Below are 18,334 nucleotides of genomic sequence, written 5' to 3'. Positions count from 1 at the left end.
AAAACCTCTTCTTATTTCATCTTTATAATGAGATTTGTTTACTAACAACAACAAAAAAAAACCCAAAAATTCACAGCCAACTTACAATCTTAACTTTTAAAAAAAGTTTTTCTTCTCTTCATTTTAAGGGAAATACATTCATTCTCCTTTACTGTTCCTGCATCTGATTTACTATATTTTTATGCCTGTCTTTACATCTAATTTATTATTCATGACATCTGCTAGAATATGAGCTACAATTTTGATACCAACAGACAATTGGACATTTAAAAGTTTGTTTTAAAGAAGAATTTTGCACATAAAATTTTAAAAAGTTTTTGTGTACAATTATGTTAAAATTGGTCAGACCAAATTGTAAATTGGTAGGGCAATAAAATTACTAGGTCTTAAATCTAGTCAGATTAAACTTTAAAATTAAGATCTCTGAGACTTAGTGTCAAAAGGTAATGGTACAGCACAGCCTCTTTGCAAGTAGGCCTGAGTTCCTGGTATGTGTGAACACAAGGGGGCTTTGGCAGGTTAAAATAAAATGTGGCTAAAGCATCTTTGGGAACATTCCTCTGGCTGTGTCCATTGCATTCTGAACATAATTTAAGCAGAAATTATGAATTGACAGCTCTGAATTGTATAAATGACAATTTGCTGAAAAGAGGAATCATGTAAACTATATTGTTCAAGTCTATAAAATTCTTCTGAACTTTAAAAATAGTCTGAAGTTGTACTGTGCTGTATAGAGGTCAGATTAGCTCACTACACAGTGGAATGTTTGATGTTTCTTACTCCTGTTTTTATCCAGAATTTGAAATGCACAGAAATATTTGTCACCTACTTATTGAATGCTTATGTCTCCATAATTAAAATACTTAGCAACCTGATTATATACAAAAGGTGGAGTTTTTATTATTACATGTATATCTTTTCTTAGTACACAATATTATGCTGGTCTGAACTTTTTTTTCCCATTCACCACTATAAGTTAGCATTAATAACCATATTTTAAAGGAAGAAATATATATGTATTTGATCCTTTATTCAAGTTCTTAAGTATTAATCAAGTCAGTAAAATAATTAATTAAATTTCCCCTTGTTACCTTATGCGTCAAGGAAACATGCCAAAGTAATTATATTATGTGAAGTTTAATATAATTTATTTCTTTGATCAAATAGTTTCACTGTTGTTTTGCTTTTCAAAATATTCACTTCAAACAGTATTAATCAAGGATGGGCAATTTAATTGACCAGGCTTGCAGGTTCAGGTGACTCAGTTTTAATCAAATTCAGCTTCATTAGTAGATTGTATAATAGGACCTTAAGAGACTACATTTTGATCAACACCAAAGAATTAAAAACTTACAATTTTTGTATCTGATCATGATAATTCTTTGATATAGTAAACACTATCTTTCATCTGAAAGCTTCAAATTATTTCACCTATTTTTATAACTGTAAAGGAATTTACTTATAGTTCTTGCCTTCATTTTCAGTTTGTAGCTTTTAAATTGTTAGAATAGCAAAATTAGTATTATTTCTGATCAAATCATTTCTCTCCCACCCCCAGTCTCCTTAAAATACATGAATGGCTTCCCATTGCCCTTAAGATAAAGAGGGAAAGATCTGCGGGACTCTGAGTGGCCGGCCTTCTGCCCCTGTCACCAAACCCATTGAACCTGGCCTCCGGACCCCTGCTTTGCTCTAGCCACCGTGTCCCTTCCCTGAACCTGTAGATCTCAGGCCAGTCATCGTTTCCTTAGGAAAGACTGACCTTGACTAAACCAGTTCCCACTAAACCACAGGCTTCTGCCTTAACAACTTTTCAAAGTTGGTATTATAGATCCATTCCTGTGATTGACATGTGTTCAGTGTCTGTCTCCTGAAGCTGACTATAAGCTTCAGGAGGGCAGGGGAGTATCTGGTTAGCTGATGCTTTCATTGTTTTTTCACCATTGTATTTCTGGTGCTCAGCATAAAACTTGGAACATGATAAACATTTAATAAATGTTGGGTATATGAGGAGATGTATAAATATATGCTCTATAAGGAGATTTTTTTTCTGTTCTGGTCATTACTGTATCCTCAGTGTCTAGAGCAGTGACTGGACCCTAGTAGTTGCTCATTAAATATTTATTCAGTAAATTAATGTTTTTCTGACTTTAGGGACACAAAAATATTAATGGGGAAGTGTAGGGCATAAGTTGAATTTTTTCCCTACAAATATCTTATATACATTAACTTACAGTGTTGGAAGGAAGTTTATAGCAATGTTTTTATGGTAATATATAGATAATAGGAAATTCGCTATTTTAACCATTTTTAAGTGTACAGGCCCGTGGCATTAACTATATTCATACTATTGTGTGGCCATCACCGTATCTATCTTCAGAACTTTTTCATCATCTCAGATTGAAACTCTATACCCATTAAGCAATAATTCCCCATACAGCTGTGGTTTTATATATAACACATTTGTCTTAGAATCTTTTTGTCCCACTTTACATGGAAATTCTATATGTAAAATATATAAACATGAACTGCTTTTGCTTCTTGAATGGGTTGGGAGCCTCAGCTTTCTTCGTTTCCTTGTATATGTTGGTTGGTGGAGACCGTGTTCCAAGACAAGGATGCCCAGGAGACATCAGGGGCCCTGGGGCCACACTGAGGTGCATCTGCTCACCCATGAGTGAGATCTCACCTCCTCGGTTTAAACCCAGAGGTCATCTTTATTTCCTCTTTCTGCTCACCACCACCTTCCATACACACACAAACACATACACATGCAAGAAATATTCATGGCCTCTCTTGCAATACTGGGAGCTGCTTAAGGGTTGGGATCATGTCCTGCTTCTCTAGATACCCAGAGCTCTTTTTTGCTTGTCAACAGAGTATGTTTTCCACCCTGTTCACGAGAAACATTCCTAATTTTACTTTCTTCTAAAAAGGAAATTAGATAGCCTCACAAAGTAGCATATTTCACTGTTTGACCATCATTACCCTAGAGACATTCTTCCATCCTCCAGCTCATGACAACCTGCATCAGGGCCCCCTGGGGCTGCCTATTAGAAAAGTGGATTTCCAGGTCAATCCTGTATCTGCTGAATCAGATTCTCGCAAACAGTCTATTTCCAATCTTCCCTATTTTTTAGATACAATGCTATTTTATATGCCGTCATGTAAGTCCTTCTATATTTGTTTGTTTTATATTTAATGAAGTTGGAAAACAGTTTCTTACTATTTGCTATATAAAATTTGGGGGACCTCCATGTATTCATTGACAATTTAACGACTCCTTGAAGCTTTTCTCCCTAGGTGAAGGAAACAGTTTCTGTTAAGAGTTGTTTAATGCCCTTTAACTTTTGTTCTGCGTCTCTGAATATGCTAATATTTAAAAATTAAATCTCTTCCTCTTAGATTATAGGCATAGAAAAAGGACCAATGAGGACTAGACTTCATTTACAGTTTCTATTATGTTCAAGACATGTTGACTTTATTAGATAGGGCAGAGCTAGCTGCCGTAACAAACTCTCACACTGTGGGATCGTCACACAATTCCTTCTCGGCTCCTGTAACAGTTCGTTGTTAGCCATGTAGACTGTGCATGTGGATTGAAGGATCTTTACTCTTCACCCTTCAGGGATCCACACTGACAGAGGCCGTGCTGTGTGACTTCTGAGGTCACACTGGCATTGACATCTAGCCAGAAGTGGAGAAATAGGAGGGAATGGAAAAGACACATTTGTTTCTTAAATATCTGGTCAAAGTATTAGCTCTCATACATATCATGGTCTCACCTAGATAGAAGGGGAGCTGGAATGTAGACCCTGGACAGGATCCCCTTCCCACGGCCACTCTGTGTGACAGAAGGGGACATGACTCTTTGGTAGACAGCTGCGCTTACTGTACACTGAACTTCTAGGTTTTATTTATAGTTATAATAATTCCTCCTATGAAATGATGAAATATACCATGCACTATTGTCTAGTCTGTTTTGTATGGCTATAACAAAATACCACAAACTGGGTAGTTTATAAAGAAATTTGCTTTATTTTAGACCATACCCTCTGCTTTTTGGAATGTGTTTTGTTTCATAGGCTGCTGTAATGGGAGAACTGGGTTTCAAGATGAGATTGGCTTTTTGCCATGTCAAGCTGAATTAGGCTGCTGGATGACAAGCCTACCCTGGAGAAACCAAAGATAAATGCCAATTTTAACAGGGTTGTTTGTTTATCCTTTTTCTCTCCAGTTAATAAGTATGAATGGACCCCAAATTCAGTCCAAGAATCATGTCAAAGGCAGGAAGTTCAGGAAAAAAAAATAGTTTAGGGTTAGTCTATGATTTTGTTACTAGTCAAGTTTTGTTAAGACCAAAGATTTAAAAAGGACACTGGAAACTAAGAAGGGAGGAGTGTGGGAGAGGAGTGAGGGATAAAAACTTGCGTATTGGGTACAGTGTACACTATTCAGGTAACAGGCACACTAAAAGCCCTGACTTCAGCATTATACAATTCATCCATAACAAAAACACTTGTACCCCTTTAATATTTTGAAATAAAAGTTATTAGATTAAAAAAAGCATTGATTTATAAATTATTGTCATTTTATAGTGATAAAAGAACAAACAATTTTGCATGCTGTACAAATACAGAAAGGTGAATAAATATTAACATATTGTAAAAATGCATGCAGGTATATAAATATATTGTTATATGTAAAATCTTCAGAATTGATGTTCTAAAAATATTTCTCAGCTATATTTATTTTGAAGAGTATAAACAAAATAATTATTACAATTGAAAACAGAATTGGATGGAGGGTGTCAAAGCTTGACATCTCAATGTAATCTACCCTTTATTATTAATAAGGAGGCCAGTTTTCAGAACTCAGCCTCACAAGAACCAAAGAGTGAACATTTTTAATATCTTAATAGTTGTGCCAGAAAGTATAAAACAAATGAGATTTCAAGCATTTTTGCATGCTGATGCTTTTTACATAATAGTGTTTATAATAACAGATTTTCAGTTGTATTGAACGTTATGGATTCTCATTTTAAAACAAAATAAAAACAAATCCTGCAAAAAATTTATGCCAATCAATTGTGATTTACTCTGGGGCAATTAGAAAATTTATTATTTTATTTTTCCATGAGTGGCTAAGGTGAGTATTCACTTTTCTGAATTATTGAATTTTTTATATTATTCTTACATACCATAGAATTACTTTTATTGTAATTGGTTTATTATGTACTATAGCCTTTGAGTTTCTTACATTTTTCACCTAGATGTCATTCATCTTTTCTGAAGGCTACTTTTAAAATACATCATATCTCATCTTGACCTTTTGACTTAGGACTGGTTTTATTTAATAGGATAAGTTGATTGCATTTTGGTAAAAAAGAAAATAAATAAATTGTTATTGGAAAAATAGCAATGATGTATTGCCCTATCCTGTTGACCTAAATGCGTTTCAGAGCAGTGAAAGCCCATTGACACAATTGCCAAAACAAGAGTAATGAATGTAACAAAATTTCATTCCCTGGAAATATTTGACATAATTGCTGACATGGGAATACAGTTATTATACAGTCTTTTGGTGGTACATGCAAAGGCTTAAGGGTTTAAATCATCAAAGGAGGTTAAAAATGTGGTTGTGAGCCAGGTGTGGTAGCACGGGCCTATAGTCCCAGCTACCTGGAGGGCTAGGGCAGGAGGATCACTTGAGCAGAGAAGTTTGAGGCCAGCCTGGGCAACACAGTGAGACCTCATCTCTAATAAAATTTTTAAAATTTAAAAAAATTAAAAATGTGACAGTGTCATATCAATAATACATGTAAGGAAAGATGAAATAATTTTTCCATATGATCCCATGGAACTATACTTATGCAAAATTGCATATATGTTCTTTATTTAGATAATTTTGCCCTGAATTGAATTATGCTTAAAAACTATTAAAACTTATCAAAGATAAGCCCCACATTCCTTTGACTTTCCTTTAAAATTTATGTTCAAAAGCATATTCTTCCACACTCTACCCAGTAGTATTTGCATACCTGCTTCTTTTGTGAAATGTTACCAGTAGAAAATATGTTTGGCGGAGAGGCATGGAAATGACAGTGGAGCATGACTCATGGAAGCTTTAAGCCATAGTGTGCAGGGAGGTGATGTCATACTGAGAGCACCAGCTCAGGGCTGCAGGGATGAGCACTGATGACCACAGCGTCCTCCCCATTTGTGTCCTTCCTACAGCTTTCCACCCTGGGAACACCCTCCTCCCTTCCTGAGCTTTTTATCTCTTGGCTTTCTCCATGTCTCTCTCTTGGTTTGGCCAGTCTTTCTGGTAGCTTCCTCTTCTGCTACCATCCTCTAAAAAAATCCTCAGTGGCATCCTCACTCCAAATTTATCCTTGTCTTCTCCTAAGAGTCACAGGGTGAAGTAGAAAATTCACAGCCTTTGGATTCAGACAGAAGTGGTTTTGTAGTCCAGCTGTATTACTCGATAGCTGTGTGACTAGAGTCGTTGACTTAACCTCTCTTTGTTTCAGTTTCTGCCTCTGTGTGAAAGAGATAATGATACTTATCTCATAGAACTGGCGTGTCACCTGCTATAAAATGTACATAAGAGTCTGGGACATAACAGTAGCTCGTTAAATGTTAGTACTCTTATCTCCTCCAGGTAAAAATTACAATAATTTTATCGACATATCTTTAATTAATTCTCCAATATTTAGCTGTATCCTCCAGTTGTCTGTGATACAAATTTTCTGTAGCTCTATAGCGATGTAGTGTAGGTGCTTCAAACACAATGAGGGGTGCAATTTGGGTGAAGATTCCCCTAAAGGGTTTGGTCCAGGCAACTTAAGTACTCTTTAAATTTCTGTTGATTTTACCATACACAGAAATTTGTTTTAGAAGCAACTTTAAGCAGGAAGGAACAGGCTATCATTTTGAGTTGCATGTCTGCCTTAACTGACATGATTATTTGGAGATGAAGGATTGTGTATGTTTTAGACAAGAGACCCAAAAATGCATACATTATGCTCTGCCTGTGAAGTCCCCAAATGAGACGCTTATAGTGGGGACATTGACAAAGCAAGACAAGGTAAAAATCTATTATTAGCTAAGGGTTTGGTCTCTAATCCCAATGCAGAGCTCTATTACACTCAGCTGGAAGAGCTGGCAGGCTCCTTTTCCCTAAGCCAGGTTGGTTTGAATGTCCTGGAAGCAAAGTACTCCATTAGGCAGGATCTGTTTCCCTTGAGCCCAAACCAGTGTCAGATATTAACACCACAATGAAAAGGGGAAGAGTGATACAAAATACACATGCAGGAACAAAGAAAAAGGACCCAGAGGGAAGGGTTTCCCTGGCATCAAGTACTAGACTGGGCCAACCCACCTGCCTCAGGTCCTGGGCAGAGCCAGAAGCACAGAGCTGAACTGCCCTGGTCCAGGAGATGGTGGGAAAATGGGAAGAGAGATGGCCAGGTGAACAAGAGAGAAAGAAACGAGACCATGTTTACTTACTAACCTCACAAAGTTCCACCTTTGAAGTTGCACTCACAGATTAGGACTACATATCACAAAATTATTTCATTAATAAAATTGAAAGATGTGAAATAATTTTAGATATTGTGGCCTGATCAGTGTTTTTAACCTTGAATTATTTTCAGCTGTGTATCTTGATTCATCCTGGGGAGGAGTCGAGTGTGTACCTTTTGGGTGTGAGCTTAGGGAGGAGGCAAGGGTTACCTGTAGAAGGCAAGACTCTTGCATGCTGGTTACTGAAACACCACCTAAAGAGTCTCCATTTCCTCTGTCTAGCCTTCCTTCGTCACCCACGCCACTGACAAATTTTCTTCCCTTTTGCCTAAAACCTTGTTCAGTAGGTCCATGTCATTTTCAAGTTAAAGTCCAGACCCATAGATTGGCTGGTGCCCAAGGCCGTTTGCACCCTGGCTCCAAGTGACTGGTGTAGCCTCCCCTCTTGCCACACTCCCCCTACCCCCATCGATACTGTGGCTTCACTGCTGTACCAGTGGGCACACACCACCCACTTCACCACTGCCATTCCTTTGGTCCCTTTCTTCCTTCTACCCTGAATGCCCTTCCTACCCACGCTTAAGGTTCAATTCATTTGTTATCTCCCATGGAAAGCCATCCTTGATGCCCCCTTATAGAATTAATTGTTCCTCCTTCTGTGGTTTCACAATACTCTATAAATACTGCATTTTATGGTGATGATAGGAAGCATGACATGTTTGTATTTTATTCTTTATTCCTTATTTATATATATCCAATGAATTGACAGACATATTAAATACTCAACATAAGTTTGTTGAATCGAATTGTTATTGTAGACATAGTTTCAAATTCTTATAGACTCCTACATACCTCTAGAGGGTTTTTTTAAGTGAGAATTGAATCTTTATTACTATAAAATTGGTTTCAATGCCAAGGAAAAATCACTAACCTCCACAATATTAATATTTTGTCCAGATAAAATATCATTGCACTGGGTACAATAAAAAATCTATGAAAGGTGGTTTTACATGTAATTAAGAAGGCTTTTTTGCTATTTAATGCTGAAAATATTTTATAACACATACATAAACTGAAACAGCTGAGATTATTACACATCCTTTTATTTTATTAATGGAATACTTTTGCAATTCATGGTTGTCCTAATATTTGAGTGCAATCCAGAGTTCCTGAATTGACACTTGTTTCTCTTCTCTGAAGGGTTTTTCAGAGGTTGATAGTATGACTTCTGTTTCCAAAAATTTAAAGTTCAAAAAGACACAAATCCTCCCTTAGAAAATGTTGGGTGTCACTGAATTGGTTGTCTGAGAAATGAAACTTAGTTTGCTTAACTATGATTGTTCTATTCCCCATCCCTGCTGTCCTTTTCTGGCTAATTCTCAGCTGGAATATTTGCAAAGGAAACATTGAGGCTGAGGAGTGGAGAATTGGAGATCACAGAGCTTGGGACCTGTCCATGCCTGGCCTGTGCGTAGCTCCAGTGGAACTTTCTCCTCAGAGCTCGGCTGTTCCTGTCCTCTCTTCATGACCCTCTTCATGAAAACTTAGAGCCTTTCAAACATAGTCCAAAGAATTCCTGTGCTACTAAATAATCAATTTAAACAATAATAATAATGAGCCCACAGCAAGAAAGTATTTTATCCATACTGTACATATATATACACATATATGTACATATGTTATATACATACATACACATACACACACACACACACACACACATATACACAACAAAAAGCCCTTTATTTTCCTAAAGTTAGAAGAGGAATCAGACCTGTCTCTTTAGTCTGGGATCCATTAATGGGAAGTCCACCAGAATTCTGGTCACCTCTCTGCTGTCACTTTTGATTGAAGCCAGCAAAGATATGTTTCAGCAAATCTGTTCATAATTTGTCTTCCTTGCGGGGCTCTCTCTGTAATTGTGTTTCCCATCAGGGAGTCAGTTGGAGTTAATGTATTGACAATCTGCTGTGATTGATGACAACCAATGTCTAGTTAACATTTCCCCCCCACTCTTCAACCCACAGAGCAATGCTAGAAAGACCTTTGGTTTAAAGAATTAAAAGGAAGAACACCTTCAGATAAGAAGACCTGCAAAGGTAAGAGTTTGTCTTCTTAAAATGTTTAAATTAGTAAAGAAGGAAATTATATCATAAAATGATGTGATTATGTAATATTACTGCTATATTTAATACTTTGCAGTCCAGAGAACATGATAAAAGACAGAAAAGAGGAACATAGATGCAGAAACATTAATCTTACTACTGCCAAAGAGGATGGATCAAATGCACAGGGAAGAAAACCAGTCCTCATGTCCTTTTATAGTAATAAGATTTTTGTTTTACTAAATCATGTATCATAAAATCCAGAAAATAGGCCGGGCGCGGTGGCTCACGCCTGTAATCCTAGCACTCTGGGAGGCCGAGGCGGGCGGATTGCTCGAGGTCAGGAGTTCAAAACCAGCCTGAGCAAGACCCCGTCTCTACCAAAATATAGAAAGAAATTAATTGACTAACTAAAAATATATATACAAAAAAAAAATTAGCCGGGCATGGTGGCGCATGCCTGTAGTCCCAGCTACTAGGGAGGCTGAGGCAGTAGGATCGCTGAGCCCAGGAGATTGAGGTTGCTGTGAGCTAGGCTGACGCCACGGCACTCACTCTAGCCTGGGCAACAGAGTGAGACTCTGTCTCAAAAAAAAAAAAAAAAAAAAAAAAAAAAAATCCAGAAAATAGACAGCAGAGTAAAAGCACTGCTAGTAAAAAATATGTTTCTTAAGGAACTAAAGATTAAAAAATTATAGAGAATCATTTACAAGGAAAGAATTTTGTTTTTGATTTAGTCATATATCAAAATTCTCCTGAATTCGTTAATGATTTTTCTTATCTCACAATGAACTCCAAAGAATAAAAAAAGTCTGTTTTGAAAGTTTAAATATTACTTTGAAATCTGCTTTGTAAATTCCTTCTCTACTGTTTCTTAGTTCCCACCCTCAGTGCCTACCCCATTCCTATTTGTGCCATCAGAATTATCAGCTCTTGAACAGACCCTGCCAGGCCTATGGTGCCTTCTGAAAGGCCATCTATTATAGTACAGAACTCGATGAAAAATATCTTACTTGGAGATCTGGAACACAGTTCAGAGAACTGTGTGTCAGCCAATAATAGCTTTCTTAAAAAATTATGAGAGCCTGATTGTTGCGACATTTAGTCCTTTACCTCATAGGTTTCATTTAACAAATAAAGAAACTCTCATGGACTTTAAGAAAAGAAGATTGTATACAAGATTTTGAGGTAGTAAAATCGTTTGCATAAGTTGTCCCTTGTCCTTGAGAATTCTTAGATTGATCCATTGAGATGTCATTTTGTAATTAAAAGGAAATGATTCATGCCTCAATTGAATTTGCTTCTGTTGTGTTATATTGAAACTGACTTCATAGAACTAGTTCTTATAGTGTTTCAAAATACCATCAGAAATCCCCAAATCAGTAGCCTGGAAACTAGGAATGTTGCAAATCAAATAGCATGTATTTTGTTCTGCTTGAAGAGTCCTTGAAAAGTGAAAATTAGCAAACACTAGGCAAAATTGATAAGTTAAGTAATTATGACCAATACCAAAAGAGCCTTAAATTTGTATAAAGGTCGCTTTTAATAGTAAGCTTCCTTGGTTAATGCAAAATGACTTATTTTTATAAATTTTTGATGTACCCCTCCTCCCTACCAGTATCTATATTTTATGAAATAAAGAATACCTGCAAGGTAAAATGATATGATGGCAAGACATCATCCATTCTGACATGGACATGGAGTATATATCAAATTGCAATTGTTAGAAGTAAGGAATTAGTAATAATGGTTTTAAGGACAGTAGCTTACCAATAAAATACTAGTATCAGTAGTAAGATACGGCAAGTTCTTATCTGAATAATATATTGCTAGATACCTACGAGAGGTAGAAAGACATTGAGAGCAGAAGCTTATTTGTAAAAATGGTGATTTCTAGTGAACAAGAAAATAGAGAAAGACCAGGCAAGTAAAGGGGCCACCTCAAGGAAGTGCGTGGTGTCCTTTAAATGTGGCAGCAACTGGGCTCCACAGCAGGTGGTTTCTAGCACACTTCAGGTAGTTCTAAGGGAGTTTTCCTGGCTGGATGCATTATTTTCTCTTCCTTTCAGCGCATGAAAGATATTTGATTTAAAATCTCTGTCTTTTAGAGCAACAAGTGAAAAGGTTCAATTCTGCCTTTCTCCCTACATACTTCTTGACCTTTTTAACTAGCTTTTTAAGTGGCTCAAGAGAACTTGTTAAGTGTATTGTAGCCTCTAAAATATCTCATTTTATCCTTATGAATGGTTTAATCTGGTTGAAACTAAATATTGAGTGTCTTCCCCATTTCTTTCACTCCCCTCACAAAGACTGGCTGAAACTTCTGAAATTCTAAGGCTTACTGGTATTCAGAATGTCCCCAGGCTATTCAAGTATTTGGCCTCTGACATTAGAATAAGTGCGTTTTTTTTGTAGCTACTTAAGAGTTTTCAGTAGTGTTTCCCACGTTCAATGGTGTGCTGTGGTGGTTGAAAGATGTGAGTAGACCAAATTGTGGACTGTGGTTTGCAAATCCCCATGCCTGTCCCACATTCCTTCTGTTTGGGAAGTGCTACCTCCACCAGGGTCCAGTGTCACACGTAAAAACTGTGCTCATATTTGTCATCAGCCCTAATGTGTAAATTGTCTCTTTGGAAAATCTGCCTTCTACCTGGGTTGAAAACCCTGGGCTAAAATGTGGGGCTGCTAATGGTGGCATTTCAGTAATCAACCAGAGTGAGGTGGGAGGATAAAGGATTCCTCTGAAATCACTTGGGTAATTGGTTTTTCTGCTCTGGCTACATTGGTGTAAATTTGGTGCTGGTAGGAACTATAGCAAGTCTGTAGTAAAATAACACCAAGCTACACCTTAAAGCATGTTCCCTTTTGGCAAGCTATGGAGAAAGAAAAATCTGACAGGTTATTGGAATTATTTACTGATTGCTTTTGATTGATGACTTGAAAGTTGTTCTTTCCCTTCGATTTAAAGTACTAAGCTGTTGAAGTTATGCATACATCTTAGGAGAATGGTAATTATACTCTGAATAGATAACAGTAAAACTGATAAGAGTAAAAAGGCTTTATCTTATAATTAAGTTGATTTGTAAATGTGAACCAACATTTTATGACAAAGCCCAAATCATAATACAATTTTTAGTGCTATCTAACAGTAAAGAGACCCATCAAAATTGTGTTTTACAGGATCATTTTAAAGCTAGGTTTTATCTCATGTTACTTGACACCAGTCAAATCCAGAAGACACACAGATAGCATCCACGACAAAAATACTTGCCCCATGAAACTCAAGATGAAAAACTCATGAATAAAGCAGTTACCCTGGGAAGCTTAGAACTTACAAAACCCAAGACAGGGATCTAACTCTAAGTAAAGGATAGTCACCTCTTTATTGTTTTATGCCAGTTAAGTTTATTTGATACTTAGTCATCTGGCAAACCGAAACAATCTTTTCTTATATTTATTAGCCTCCTCCCCCTTCACCCTGACGTGATCATGAGGGCAAGATCCAGATTTCAATGAAGTGACAACATCTCTTGAAACATTAGCATACTTGGACAGTCCCTCTATTGTGATCATGGCAAACTGCACAGGATGGCTACTCACCACCGAAGCGCAGCATTCCTGGAAGCTGAATGACTGTGCAGTGAGGAACATTCTGTTCTTCCAACCCAGGGGACTGCCCAGCCTTCTTCCATTTCTGTGTGGAGTCTGAGCAACACCCTTCGTCCTGGGGTCAGATGGAAACATGCTAAATCTCACACACAGCATTTCTGTAGGGAGGTCGAATTATGATACATTTCCTGATGTTTATCCCTGAGTTATAATGGCATCCATGATTGAGATGCCTTTATTGATTAAGCTCTCTCTGCCCCTTGCATCCTGTCCTCATTATTCTTATGGGACACAACTGTTTTTCTCTGGACAGCTCACCCTGTCCCCCTCCCACGACTCCCACAACTCTGGGCTGCTCAGTTTGGTAGCTGTTTCTGAAGGCTCAGAGAGAGCAGTTGAAAAATGTCTGGAAAAAGACATCAACATTCTCTCTTGGGAGCTAGTCAGGTGGAGGATGACGGAATGGGGAGAGGGTGAGGAGAGAGGTGGCATTACGTTTCTGTGGCAACAGTGATTAGTGCTAGTTGTCATTGGTTGAGATCCTGCAACTTTCATGTGCAGGATTCCTCTCCTCCCACTGTAGTCTAGTGGGGAGAAATATCTGCTTGGAAATTGGAAGGAAAAAATTGCCTGAGTCACTCCAGTACAGGAAACGTGTAGCGACTTAGCATTTATGCACCAAAGGGCTGAGGCAGTGACCTTTGCAAATAGCTCTTTGCATAGACTTACCCGCTCAGATTTGCTTTCCCTGCTGTACTTTTGGCTTGTAGTTTTTAACTATTTTCTAGGGTTCCTAGAATTGGAGCTGGTGATGAGATAAGACTAGATTAGTAGAGCACGGATTTTAATTTTGAGGTTCACTGAAATGACTAAAACAGTGCCATCAGACAAAGAGAGGGAGCCACTGCTCTGTGTCCCTTGTTCCTAGCAAGTACAACCTCTAATAAAATGTCTCTGCCTTTTGAGAGGAAGCTTATTCCAAATGATCGTCATAGATGGCATCTCTTATTCATTTAGAATTAGGATCTTTGTAGTCGTCAGTCTGATCACCAAAATCATTATTAATTGAACTTTAATTGGGCACCATAACCTACTGAGTAAGATACTCCAAGTATGGCTCTCGGCAAGACACACGGCAGGAATGCTGGACAGCCCCATGTGTTCAGGTCCACGTATGCTCTGCATACACAAAGGTAGACATGTGTGCCCAGGTTCTGTGGGTATTTTATCATGTCCCTTCCTTCCAGCATCTGGACATTTCATCCCTGGCTGCTTTTGGAGGGAGTCAAACCCTGACAGGAGGGTTATCTAGGGAACTACCCGGGAAGAAAATGAAACCCAGTGTGGAGCAGGAGGCCAGGACCAGGCCCCTGCTGGTAATGCAGTATGTTGCTGTCACAACTGACTGCATACACAAATAGATGCTTGAATATTTTTTTTCCTTTGCTTTGTTTTGTTTTATTTTGTCTTTCACAACAGCATTCGTTTTGTAAGTCAGAGGGAAAAAAAAATCTCTTGGACGGACTCAAGTTTTCATATGTGCAGAAGGCATTTCTACAGCTTTTGTCAAACTTAGCTGGTCTGTAAAGATTCTTTGTTTCTGGTTGACTGTCGCAGAAAGCAAGTTCATAAACTACCCGAATACAGGAGAGAATGATTTCTATTGAAGGAGTCGAGTAGGATATGGTGCATGGAGCCAGTCTTGAAAAGGGTTTTGTTTCTTGCAGCATGGTGGAAATTCACATTCAGATTGCTGCTCTGTGTTCTTTAGCATGCTACCGTGAAACAATGGGACATGCCAGCCGTTGCAGCAGTGTTGATTAATGCATTCCTTGAATGTGTTGATTAATGTGTTCCTTGGATGCCTCCTTAAGCCGCCACTGCACCTGAGGTGTGTCCGATGTATCTTCTCTTGGCTGCTGCTTCGCTCACGTGGGCCCATTTGCACACGGGTCTTCTGTGCGTATATTTTACACCGGTGCCTTTATAAATAAAAACACAGATCTAGCAGACATTTTACAGAAATATTCTCCTCATACAAAAATGTTCTGCACTGTAATTTAGTAGGGACTCCATAAACTATGAAGTTCACAGAAGCAACGCTCTTCTAATAAACATAAATGCTTGGTGGCATCTATCTGTCCTCTACAAACTCCTGCCCTGAGTTTCATTTTTGTTCTTTTCAAACTTTTTGTAAAGAGAAAAAGCTGAAAATACTTATGGAGTGCAATAATATGGAGTCCTGGAATAATAGGGGAAGAGATGTGCGAACGATTGCCCACTAGACACTTGGTGAACTTGGCATGTCGGTTGGACACCCCCTCTTCCCGCAGGCAGGGATCCCTTCAGGCCAGCCAGGGTAATTCCGTTTCCACTCTGCTTCATTTGGTTTGTGACTTCTCTTGCTATATTCTGAATTCCCATTCAACCACATATATTTTTTTTTTTTGTAGCGTATTTCTAAAAGGGCTCATCTTGATGTGGTTCTGCCTGGCTAATGGTTTGAAAAAGATGAGTGTTTGAGAGGTTTTTTTTTATTATTATTATTTCTTTAGTATCTTTTACTTGTTATTTGAGACATAAGAATTCTACTACTGCTTTTAAAACTTTCTGACCATTTGATTATCAGCAAGAAGACAAAAATTACTAGAAAGCCATTTTCTAAAATGGTGAGAGAGGGACCAGGCATAGAAGAAATGGCCCAGTGGCGCTGGGGTGTTGATGTTGCCCATGGTGCCTGGGGGTTCCAACTGTAGTGTTTTAACAGAGGAAACCATCAATGCTGTCTAGCAAAACTACTTTTAATGTTGCAAAAAAATCAAAGCAAACAAGTTCATCCAGAACAAGAGGGAATTTTTATGCAATAGAGAATTACTGCATGAAACTGTTATATAAAGAAGTAATAAAGTCACCAATATTTATCTCATTTAAATCTTGGCATAAAATTAATGGCGAAGGATGGCATTCTGATATTTTTAAGAATAAAATTTCAATGAGGATTCTTTATCCTATTTAGATTTATCAGTGAAAAGATTATTCAGAGGTCCACTTTGGAGGTTCACAGAATACATAATTTCTGTTATTTGATTAAATAATATTTAACCCCAAAGTTACTATTATTTTATTTTTGTATAAATTTAGAGGGTGCAAGTGCAGTTTTGATACATGGATATATTGCAATATCCATGACCTCTGGGCTTTGAGTGTAACATCACCCGAATAGCGTACATCATACACATTAAGTGATTTTTCATCCCTCACCCCTCTCCCACCTACCCACCCTTCCAGGTCTCCGGTATCTGTTATTACACACCCTATGCCAATGAGTACACATTATTAACTCCCACTTATAAGTGAATACTATTATTTTTAAATGTTTGATTGTATCTGCCTTGCAAAGAATACTTGTGGAAAATAAAAAAGGAAAATATTGAATCACTTCTGCAACATCTGCATACATAAACTTCCTTTTTGGAACTTGAGGTGTACTAAATATGTGTTTAAATCATTATAAGACATATTTCATGTAGAAGGTATATTGGGGAAAATTAATCTTATTTGAAACATTAGTTCTCAGAGAACCTTTAATTCTATGATATATTTCAAAGAGAAATGCACCAAATCACTATCTAAGAGGGAGTACACATTTGTAATTAGACATGCATTTTCTTGGTTTGCTTGAAGTCTACAAGAATTGAAGGGGTAAACAAAGAGAAGCAGTGAACATGATTAATCCATTTTTCTGCGAAGCTTTTGATACTGTATTGAATAAAAGCCTGCTGACAGAAGCTGTTAGCCTGGTGAAGGAAAGGCCAGGGGGACAGGTTATGAAAGGAGAAAAAGGAAAACAGAGAACAACCCAACATGGAGAAGCAGCACAGGGATAATGGTTTCTGCAAGTTTTTATGTATTTATTTTTGTCAAAAAGCACACAGAAGATATAGTTAATGTAGTAGTTTCCTAAATGGCTTTTGCTCCCTGGGGCAAAAAAACTGAGAAGAAATTTGTTATATCAATAACTAGACAAAAGTATTATATTTAAATGATTCAAATGACCTGGAAATATATAAGTTCCCAGTGTCCTGTAAAATGTTTCTTCATTATGTAACGTTTCCCTCTTACAGAGAATCTAGCTATAGATATTCTTCAATATAGAAGTCTTCAAATTGATTTGGTTTGCAAAGTAATACATTATTTGACTCATTTGTTTTTGAAGGCACCTGAATAGCTTTCTTTTCAAGCTTTCTAGAATAGGAGCAAAAATAAATGTATTCTATAGAACTAGAAGTCATCCCTAAGAAAAACTTTCCCGTAAATTTTTTTCTCTGGGTCTCCTCATGTGCTGCTGATGGTTGTTGATTACTCAAAGCAAATTTACAGTAAATTGATAGAAATTTTCATTTTCCTGAAAGAAAACATTTGAACACTAGGATTTTTCTTCTGTAGATCAATCTCCAAGTTCAGTGAGGAAATAGATTTCAAATACCTACATTCTAATGGACTTCTTGATTCTGTTAAAATTATTTATTATTACTGAAATGTAGCAGCCTTGATCCAGTAGGGCATAAAAAGACCTTTGTTAGAGAGAGTAAACAATTGAAAGACTTTCTTTTATAAAAGAGATTCCCCTCCACTGTGACTGAAATGTGGTTCTCACAAGTAGCATGTTCAATAGCCATTGAATGATTGGTGGTGAACCTAAAATCTCACTATCTTATTGAGAATAAATCAAACTTTATTCTGAAGTTATTTTGGTTTTATTAATATAAATAAAATACGAATTTATGGAAGCTACATGTAATGCTTGTATTGTGCCCATTTTCATTAATAAACACTATTGATTGCTTCTTACCTATAGGGAACTATGAGAGGTTCTAAGAATGCAAAAAGAGCCAGATACGGTCCTTGCCCTTCAGGGACTCACACTCTTTATGTATGTGTAATAAATGCATAAATTGACTGTTCATATACATAAGTATATACTAGGTGTATACTTAAAAAGAAAGCATGGAGTAGCATTATTGATGGTTCAATGTGTTGTATAGGCTAAAAGTGCTCTGAGACTTCAAAGGAATGATGACCACTAGTTACTGG

At 37.3% G+C, this 18,334-nt stretch overlaps 1 protein-coding gene across 18 annotated transcripts in view; it reads left to right on the top strand.

The window, feature by feature from the left end:
* NRCAM (neuronal cell adhesion molecule) overlaps nt 1-18,334 on the top strand; it is a 265,047-nt gene that overhangs the window by 124,211 nt on the left and 122,502 nt on the right. For all 18 annotated transcript variants that reach the window (XM_076006545.1, XM_076006542.1, XM_076006544.1 and 15 more), the window contains one exon: nt 9,554-9,625. The gene's annotated coding sequence lies outside the window, so the exon portion shown is untranslated. The remainder of the gene's footprint in view (nt 1-9,553; nt 9,626-18,334) is intronic.

The sequence above is a fragment of the Microcebus murinus genome, chromosome 9 (genome assembly GCF_040939455.1).
Source record: "Microcebus murinus isolate Inina chromosome 9, M.murinus_Inina_mat1.0, whole genome shotgun sequence".
Taxonomy (NCBI): domain Eukaryota; kingdom Metazoa; phylum Chordata; class Mammalia; order Primates; family Cheirogaleidae; genus Microcebus; species Microcebus murinus.
The sequence above is the reverse complement of the archived record's forward strand: the minus strand, read 5'-3'. Positions and strand labels throughout refer to the sequence as shown.